Raw genomic sequence first — 10,822 nt, 5'->3', positions numbered from 1 at the left:
AGACTAACAAGGTATCCTCCACCCCAATGTGCATCATGATAACATGCAAGTACCATTAGGCATGCCACGGCCATTCATTCACCCACCACAACAACAAGGCCAAGTTCCATTGGTAATGCCTAGGCCAATGTTTGCTCCACAACCTCCCATAGTTCAAGGCAATCAAGGTGCCCATGTTGCACCTCCAATTGTTAACCCTCCCCTTGCTTTAAGAGATCACTATGTGCCTAATGAATATAATGCACCCACATGCATTCAATTGGCACCATTTAGAGCACACCACTATGAAATCAAACCACAAACCCTTCAAATACTTCTTAACTATCATGGACTTCCAAGTGAAGAACTTTACAAGCATTTAGATGAGTTTCTTGAAGTATGTTCCACCATGAGATACACAGACATGCCAGAAGAGGTCTTAAGGCTTAAATGTTTTCCATTCACCCTTAAAGATAAGGCAAAATACTGGTTTAACAATCTTAGGCCTTTTTCAATAACTTTTTGGGCAGAAATGCAACAAGAGTTCTTGAAGAAGTACTATCTGGTTTCTAAAACCAATGCCATGAGAACCTCAATTCAAGAGTTTTCACACGGGGATGGGGAAACATTCCACGAGGCATGGGAAAGATTCAATGAATTGCTTAGGAAGTGTCCACATCATGACATACACAAATTGTAATTAGTTCAATATTTCTTTGAGAGTTTATCCGATAATTACAAAGGCATGGTTGATGCTTCCATGTGTGGCTTTTACATTGATAGGCAAGAGGATGACGTGTGGTATCTTTTTGAGAGCATGAGTGAAAATTCTTTGCATCGAACTTTATCTTTTAAGAATGGTAGGAATTCAAGTGGAAGGAAGAGTGTTGGCTTATGATTGGTTGATCAATTAAACATCAACCTTCGCAATAGCATGAATTATTGTAAAATAGGGCCATTGGTCGGGTAAGTCGAACCACTGGGACTGCGCTAGTCTATGGCAACCTAAGCGTCTAGAATTGTTCTTAGAATGATAAGGGGTTTATAGAGGGTTTTGTTTGTTTGTCACTTAAACTTAGAACTTAGAATGCATAAAATAGTAATGTGCTAGGAAGTAAAGAGATATAATACAAGTAGAGAAGCCTAAGGAAATGAATCCGCTCCATCCCTAAACACATGCTAGATTAGAGCTAAATTGGGGAAACAACATAAATATGTGACCATGGAATGCTACAACCAAAATTGCTACATTCCTTCAAGAAATTCATGAAATCAATGGCTAGTATAACCTATCAAAGATGCACATGTTTGAACTACCTAAACTAGTGTGTAGCCTTGGACATGCATACTAAGTTAGAGATTATCAAGCCTTTAATCACATGAAAGGAGCACATGAAGTCAAGAGTCAAGAATAGTCCATCAAAGGAGGGTCCTAAGTTATGGAATATCAAGATTCTCATACAACATGCCAAGAAACCCATTTCACAATCTCATTTCCAATGTCACTATAGAAATGCAAGGCATACAATCATGAGAAAATATGATCTAAGACAAGATAATACATTCATCATAATCATTTATAAGAAATTAGGTTCATTACATCAAGTGTAACTCTAGATTGTGAAATAATCACATATATACATCATTTTCCCTAAAATAAACTAAGGCTAGAAAATGCTTACTAGAGAGGGCTTCATCACCTCCCTAGAAGAGGGTTTAGTTACCCATGGTGGCCCTAGATGAAGGAAGAAGCAAGGCTTTCCCCTCCATTTTCGAGCTTCCTCCTTGAAGCTTGAAGAACACCTCCTTTCTTGCTCTCTTCTCTCCCCTCTATCTTGTAGAATTGAAGCTTAATGTATTGTGTGGCTTCCCTCTCTTATCTTCTAGAGATTAGGCTCTAGAAACCCCCACCAACCAACATCTCCAACCAACCATTAAAGAGGGAAATTAGAATTGAGGAACCCAAGATGCAAGTGGCTAAAAATGGGCCATTTCCGGATGCAATTCAGCCCTAATTTCGAGCACTCGAAATAAGGGCTCGAGCACTCAAAATTGGAGCAGAATGCTCCATTCTTGCCTTGCTCCACCCAGACCTACTTCGGTTAAACAGCCATAACTTTGCGCTCCAAACTCCGAATGATGAACCGTTTGAAGATTTGGAAAGCTAATTCAGAGATTTAAATACTTCATGTTTTGGTGGAGATCCAATTCTCAAGGATGGTTGGTCGAAAATGAAGATCAAAGCAGAATTTCATTGCTGCCAGGCAGTTCTACGCACCTCTGGTAACAAGGCCATAACTCTCTGCTCCGAGCTCCGAATGATGAACCGCTTGAATATTTGGAAAGCTAATTCAGAGATCTAAATCTTTCATGTTATGATGGAAGTCCAGTTCTTGAGTTTGGTAGGTCAAAATGGTGAACAAAGTTCAGGCTTCACTGCTGCCAGAAATTCAGCTTTTGAGCACATTGTTGATCAAAAATCCACAAGGGCTTATTTTTGCTCCCTTTTTGCAATTAAACCTGAAAATGCATAAAAAAAACGCAAATGAAGATAATCTACTTAATTAAACAAACAACGGACTTAACTAATGCAATTTAGGGCGCTTGAATATACAGTATTCGGCGCTTATCACACCCCCAAACTTACATTTTGCTAGTCCCTTAGCAAAACTACAATGAAAAACTTAATGAAAAGAAAACCATGGGCATGCTACTACAAAAATATCATCCATGGTAAAATGAGATAGATACATAGCTCAAATACAACTTGAAACAGACAAAAACTGGAGATGGGGTCATTGGAAAAACTACCTTGCATATATGAAGCATTGATACAAAAATTGGCTAAATACATTTCCACATACATGCATCAACATCATCGTCCATATAAATAACTCAATTGTCATCTCTTAAATGGAAATCAACTCTACTTCAGTGAAAGTGAATTGGATTCTCAATATGCGGCTTTTACTTTCTTTTCCAATTCCAAGGCACAAGTTTTCAAATCATTGAATTCCCCTTTAAATGAGGTCCCTAAGGCATGATTTTATTTTCAAGACAACTTTTGTTGCCTGTTAACAATTTATTATAACTCAAAAGTGAAACATAAAATGGTTGTGCAGTGTTGAAATCCTTTAAGCTTTCTAACCAACCTATGTAGCGAGCGTTAGGCCAACAACTCCCAAACCAGACGGCTTTAGGGTGCTAAGTGTAAAGACACTCCTAGGGCTTAATAGCTCAAGTTGGAAAGGCTACGAATTCCAACAAACCATGTTTATTACACACATTTTTTTTTGAATGACCGTGCAATGTTTAAGTCCTTTAAGCTTTCTAACCAACCCTTGTAGCAAGCGTTAGGCCAACAACTCCCAAACCAGATGGCTTTAGGGTGCTAAGTGTAGAGACACTCCTAGGGCTTAATAGCTCGAGTTGGAAAGGCTACGAACGTCAACTGGTCATTTTTTTCTTTCTTTCTCAGTTTTTTTTTTTTTTTTTTTTTTTTTTTTTTCAACTTAAATCATGCCAAAGATATTCATCTATCAGGTTCATCAAATCAGATTAACTAGGCCAAGGTCAAGGTTGATTAAGTTGCATGCCTCACAGTTAAGTTTCCAATGTGCATCTATGCATTGTGAAGCTTATAAGAGTGTAAATCCAGCAAGAATCTAATTGAGACATTTATACAGACTAATTTGAATCTACATGATCATTTCAACTCAAATTTTCTTTATTTTCAAAAATATCAGCTGCTTCTATACACAAAGTTTTAAACATATGCTTTCATCTCCAACAGGTTTCAAATTCCATTATCATTGCTTAGCAAAAATTATGAAACCAAAAATATGCCAAAAATGCAATATTGCACCCCCAAACTTGAATGTCACATTGTCCGCAATGTGTGAAGACAAGCATACCAAACTAAGAGCAAAAAAGGGGGGAAAGGAACAATAATACCAAGTAGAGTGACAAAGGCGAAGATGTTCAGCTATGTGAGTGCGCAACTGCATCCCCCAAACTTGGACATGAAGACCTATCAAAATACAACGAATATACACAGGTAAAAGCATAGGTCTCTTAAGAAAAATCAAAACAGAAATGAAAACACTAAGATGAATGTTATTGTAAGGTAAAAATCCATACAAAATACAAATTGGCACACATGAGTCATAAGTTTAAAATGGAAAACAAAATAATGCCAAAAGCCGTGCATTTAGAGAGATGAAGTTGGCTTAGGCAATTCGTCAAACACGTGGTGTGCAAGACAAAAAGGAAGAGGGCCAAAGGTTGATTAGAGATGAGAAAATCCAAAAATTTGGCCCTGCAAATGCAATACACAACTCCCAAACAATCACAAATCTTTCACACAAGCAATCCCATCCTCCATTGATCAAAAATTGAAAGAAAAAGAGGGTTAGACACTTACCCAACAATGGAGAACACAAGGCCCATTATTTGTGGTTAATGGAAGATGTGGATGAGAGATTGATGGATGGGTGGGTAAGCATGCATGGGGAGGTGCATGCATGCTTGCATGGTGGGAAATGTGGGGTGGAAGTGGTGGTGCATGCATGAATGCATTTCCTTGTGTGGTGGTTTGGTTATGGAGGGATGCAGTGGTTGAGTTGCAGAGAGGGAAAGATGGGTTGTGTGTGGGTTGGTTGGTTTGTATGGATGTTGGTGAGGCTCGGTTAAGAGGGATGAGTGGTTGGTGTTGGGCTCGAGCACTCCAAATGGGAGTTGGAGTGCTCGAGTTTTGGGCAATAGGTTCGGGATTGTGAGGATGGTGTAGTTGGTTCACACTTCAAGCACTCGAAATGGGACTTCGAGTGCTCGAAGTCTTGGCAGTGAGTGAAGGAGATATGGGTTGAATGGTGTGAGGCCGAGAGGGATGGTGGTTGGTTTGGGAGGTGAGAGGGATGGTTGAGAGGGATGGCATACATGTTGTTAGAGGAGGTTGTGGGTTGGAGAAGAGAGAAGATGGTGGTGTTGGTGTTTCGAGCACTCGGCAGGGGAGGTTGGAGTGCTCGAATTGGGACCAGTAGGCTCGGGGCGTTGGCATGAGGTGTTCGAGCACTCGCTAGGGGGAGCTCGAGTGCTCGAAATGGAGCCAGTAGGTTCGGTATGTTGGGGTTGGCTATTGAGAGAAAGAAGGTGGAGTTCGAGCACTCCAAATAGGCTCGGCGAGTGCTCGAACGGAGAGCAGTGAGTTGGGTAGGTTGGTGCATGAAATTCGAGCACTCAAACTAGAATTTAGAGTGCTCGAAAATGGCTCAGTAGGCTAGGGGGTGAGCTCGGCTGTGAGGACTGAAGCAAGGAGTGAAAGGGAAAACATGCAAGACAGTGAGCACCATGGAAGTTGAATTTGTTGCAATGGAATATGGAATGTGAGCAACATGGAAATGGAAGCTGATCAAAATGGAGTCCATGCATGGAAATTCCATGCATTTGCATTTGCAATCTCATTCCATGGGAGACAGTGAGCACTATTGCATGCATTTTCATGCATTTGCAACATCATTCCAGGAATTTTGCAAGTTGGCGACTTGGAAACAAAAAATTTTGCATGTCATTCCCATGGAATGGAAGAATTTCCGAAAATTTTCAAATTGTCTCATAATGCTTGAATGAACTGAAGAAAATTTTCAAATTGCATCATCTTTGGAAAATTTCCAGACTTTGAATGAATTTGAAAATTTTGGAATTTTTGAATATCTCTTCAATGCAACATCACACAATTCATGGAAAATTTTTAAAACTTACAATGTCAATCCAATGCATGGATTAATTTTTTGAAAAATCTTCAAACTTTGCAATTGTGCACCAATGCTTGGATGAATGTAGAAAATTTTTAAACTTGACAACTTTTCTCTAATGCATGGAATTTTTTTTTAAAAAAAAAAAAACTTGTCAACCTCAATCCAATGAATGGATGGAGCTTCTTCCTTCTTCTCAACATCTCCAATGCATGGAAATTTTCAAACTTTGCAATAATTTGGGAAAATTTTCAAACCATTCCACATCACTTTAAGCTTTTGCAACCTCACACGATTCATTAAAAATTTTTGAGAATTTTTTTTTTTTTTTTTTTAAGAATGCAATAAAAATGAGAGTTTATGCACATGAGTAGCATTCCAAAGCCAATGAAATTGCCGGATAGAGCTGAAAATTTCGAGGAGTGAAAGAAAAAGTTTCAGAAGGTCTAGGAAAGCCTAATGTGAAGTTTGGAACGCAATTAGAGACACTTCCGGAGGAGGTCAAATTTTTGGCTTTCCTTAGCGAATTTCCAGAAAACTCAAGGCTCAGGTAATTTTATTGGGAGAGGGAAGCTTGAACATCGAAAGAATTTCTTCCCTTGCTTTGCTAAATTTAATGTCGATAGCTAGACGAAGTTAGGGCAGGCACTAATCCTCAAAAATCTCGATAGCTAGACACACCGAGATCAGGTTAGTCCTCCTTACCCTATACCATGTCTCTCTAGAGATTCAAGCTTCCCTTAGTAAGAAAGTTCTTTTGGAAGTGGAAGAAAAAGAGCTTGAAGACAAAAGTTGGAAAGAGGTAATGGAAAGACCTCAATCCACTCTTCATCCTCAATGAAGAACTTTGGACTATGGGGCTGATTTGGATTATAGGAAGATGGAGTAGGTGAGAGTGCACCTAGCAAAGGCTTTTGAAGGGTCATATTGAGCACGGGAATGCTCGACAACTTATCCTTCAAAATTTCAACATCCTCCTCACACTTATCCGGCGGTTCGGGCTCAACAACTTGAGATAACTCAAGTGAGGGAATGGGATGAGATGCAAGCTCCCAAGAAAGAGATACATTTGATGTTGACCAAGGAAGAAAATGAATAGGTGGCTGAATATTAAGCAAAGAATTCACCTCCGAAATGGAATTGTCAACATTAAAATCCTCACAATTGAAATGAGCCAAACAAGCTTTTAGAGGATCCTCCATTGAAGGAGGTGCATCAAGCAAAGGATTATTTAGGGGTTGTTCTGGAGTTTTAAAGGATGCAATCTCATCATCTTTTTCCTCATTTTTAACCACAAATTCTTCCATTTTATGAGTGGCAACAATTTGATCTTTAACCACCATTTCATCATTTTCACATGTAATAACCACTTGTTCATTCTCATGATGAAAGTTACTAGGAGTAATCTCATCATTCATAGAATTTTCTTTTGGATTGGCCATAAATTCAAATGAAAATGTTTCCTCCTCTTCATGATTTTTAGCATTAATCCTTTGTTGAATTTGAGATATTTGGTCATCTATCATTGCACTAACTTGGGACTGGTGATATGGTACCACTTGATTGATAGACTCTACTGTGGATTGCATGCTAGCAAGGGAGGCCAATAGTTGATTGTTGGAGTCCATCATTTGCGTGTGCATAGACTCCATCATTTGTTTGTTAGCAACAATTAGCTCATCCAATGGAGCGGTGGAAAAGGAGAAGAGGGCTGGAAATAATGATCATTGGGTTGAAAATTGGCTTGAAAATGTTGCCCATGAGATTGTGGGGCTGAATTTTCCATGTCTTGCCACAAGAAATTTTGGTGATCTCCCCTACCCGAGTCATAACCATTGAAGTATGGATCACTACCCGGTTCAGAGAAATTTGCATTTGGTTGCTCTAGATAAAAATTCGAGAATTGTCTCGTTGGAAGACAATCTCTTGTATGATGTGTATTACTAGAGCAAAAAGCACAAAATGCATGTGGTGTGTAGAATTGAGTTGGAAGATAACTACCCTCCATCTATGACTTAAACATCAACAACACACAACATAATCAACACAACAATTCTTTATCATCAACTCCACATACAATGATCCCTTTCTCCTCAATTATCAAGACAAAAATTAAAATGGCCACGACAAGGACCGATGCTTGAATACGAAATTAAAACAATTGAAATAGCCTCGACAAGGGCTTGCAATTTAACTACTTCTAAGCTTAACACATGCACAATATCCACAATTTGAAACTAGAAGGTCAAGAGACTTACCTGGGGTCCTCTAGACTTACAATTTGCTAGCATTCCCCATGGCGAGCTTCGAGTTCCCAGAATCTCACTTACAACACAAAAATGGTTAAACCACACAAGAAATATTCACAAAACACAGTATTCACAATCAAACTAAATTTAACCCTAGAAACTTCGGTTGCTAAACCGTTTGCAGTCCCCGGCAACGGCGCCAAAAATTGATCGGTTGATCAATTAAACATCAACCTTCGCAATAGCACGAATCATTGTAAAATAGGGCTATTGGTCGGGTAAGTCGAACCACTGGGACTGCGCTAGTCTATGGCAACCTAAGTGTCTAGAATTGTTCTTAGAATGATAAGGGGTTTATAGAAGGTTTTGTTTGTTTGTCACTTAAACTTAGAACTTAGAATGCATAAAATAGTAATGTGCTAGGAAGTAAAGAGATATAATACAAGTAGAGAAGCCTAAGGAAATGAATCCGCTCCATCCCTAAACACATGCTAGATTAGAGCTAAATTGGGGAAACAACATAAATATGTGACCATGGAATGCTACAACCAAAATTGCTACATTCCTTCAAGAAATTCATGAAATCAATGGCAAGTATAACCTATCAAAGATGCACATGTTTGAACTACCTAAACTAGTGTGTAGCCTTGGACATGCTTACTAAGTTAGAGATTATCAAGCCTTTAATCACATGATAGGAGCACATGAAGTCAAGAGTCAAGAATAGTCCATCAAAGGAGGGTCCTAAGCTATGGAATATCAAGATTCTCATACAACATGCCAAGAAACCCATTTCACAATCTCATTTCCAATGTCACTATAGAAATGCAAGGCATACAATCATGAGAAAATATGATCTAAGACAAGATAATACATTCATCATAATCATTTATAAGAAATTAGGTTCATTACATCAAGTATAACTCTAGATTGTGAAATAATCACATATATACATCATTTTCCCCAAAATAAACTAAGGCTAGAAAATGCTTACTAGAGAGGGCTTCATCACCTCCCTAGAAGAGGGTTTAGTTACCCATGGTGGCCCTAGATGAAGGAAGAAGCAAGGCTTTCCCCTCCATTTTCGAGCTTCCTCCTTGAAGCTTGAAGAACACCTCCTTTCTTGCTCTCTTCTCTCCCCTCTATCTTGTAGAATTGAAGCTTAATGTATTGTGTGGCTTCCCTCTCTTATCTTCTAGAGATAAGGCTCTAGAAACCCCCACCAACCAACATCTCCAACCAACCATTAAAGAGGGAAATTAGAATTGAGGAACCCAAGATGCAAGTGGCTGAAAATGGGCCATTTCCGGATGCAATTCTGCCCTAATTTCGAGCACTCGAAATAAGGGCTCGAGCACTCGAAATTGGAGCAGAATGCTCCATTCTTGCCTTGCTCCACCCAGACCTACTTCGGTTAAACAGCCATAACTTTGCACTCCAAACTCCGAATGATGAACCGTTTGAAGATTTGGAAAGCTAATTCAGAGCTTTAAATACGTCATGTTTTGGTGGAGATCCAATTCTCAAGGATGGTTGGTCGAAAATGAAGATCAAAGCAGAATTTCATTGCTGCCAGGCAGTTCTGTGCACCTCTGGTAACAAGGCCATAACTCTCTGCTCCGAGCTCCGAATGATGAACCGCTTGAAGATTTGGGAAGCTGATTCAGAGATCTAAATCTTTCATGTTATGATGGAAGTCCAGTTCTTGAGTTTGGTAGGTCAAAATGGTGAACAAAGTTCGGGCTTCACTGCTGCCAGAAATTCAGCTTTTGAGCACATTGTTGATCAAAAATCCACAAGGGCTTATTTTTGCTCCCTTTTTGCAATTAAACCTGAAAATGCATAAAAAAAAACACAAATGAAGATAATCTACTTAATTAAACAAACAACGGACTTAACTAATGCAATTTAGGGCGCTTGAATATACAGTATTCGGCGCTTATCAGCTTACATCAAGTTGACCATTCCAATGAAATAACCGCCGAGATGAAATCCTTATCTTAAAGGTTTGATCAATTCTTAATCAACCAAAACTCGGCAAATCAAGTATCTTCTTTCCCTAACCATTCCCATCATGCATCCAATGAATCATGTATGACTTGTTCAAGTGTTTTACATTCTACTTCCAATTGTCCCCATAGACATATGTAAAGTGAGCATCATGAACAAGTCAATGCAGGTTTTGTTAATCAAGGGAACAATCCTTATGGCAATCACTATAATCCTAGTTGGAGGAATCACCCGAATTTCTCTTGGAGAAACCAAGGGGAAGGCTCAAACCCTTCCCAAGGTAGTTTTTCAAGGAAAGTATATTCCACCTCCAATGCAAGGCCAAGGATCATAAGGATATAGACCATTTCAATCACAAGGAAATCAATTCTCTAATTCTAATTTTCCTAGTCAAGAATCATATTCTCAAGGAAACTCTAGGAGTTCCGTCTTTGAAGAGAAAGTTTTGACCGCTTTAGGCACTCTAGAGGCGAACACTCAATTGCTTCATTCTCATTCTCAATCCATTACTAAGCTAGAAACCCAAGTAGGGCAAATAACTAGTACTTTAAATGCTAGAGAGAAAGGGAAAATGCCTTTTGAATGCCCCACCAAAGTAACAATGTGTTGTGGAGACTCATTCCTCATCGAAAAGTCCTATAACAGAGCATGTTAATGCGGTGACAACCTTGAGAAGTGGAAGAATCATTGACAACCAAGTAGGTGTGTCCAATGAAGAGAGTGAACCAGTGTAATCGTAAGTTGACACTCGTCCCGTTTCAGATCCTATTCCTCTTTCATTGCATATGCATGATCTTTCAAGTGAGAAAGTGTCAACAAGTGATTTGAAAA

The 10,822-nt window shown here is 39.1% G+C and overlaps 1 pseudogene; it reads right to left on the bottom strand.

Moving 5' to 3' along the window:
- Window positions 1-567: 567 nt before the first annotated feature.
- Window positions 568-666, bottom strand: LOC132297927 (small nucleolar RNA R71; annotated as a pseudogene).
- Between the last annotated feature and the right edge of the window lie 10,156 nt (window positions 667-10,822).

Source organism: Cornus florida, unplaced genomic scaffold (assembly GCF_030987335.1).
Source record: "Cornus florida cultivar Cherokee Brave unplaced genomic scaffold, ASM3098733v1 CherokeeBrave_3.0.0_Hap2_Chr02, whole genome shotgun sequence".
Classification (NCBI taxonomy): Eukaryota; Viridiplantae; Streptophyta; class Magnoliopsida; order Cornales; family Cornaceae; genus Cornus; species Cornus florida.
Note: the sequence above shows the minus strand (reverse complement) of the source record. Positions and strands in the feature narration are given on the sequence as shown.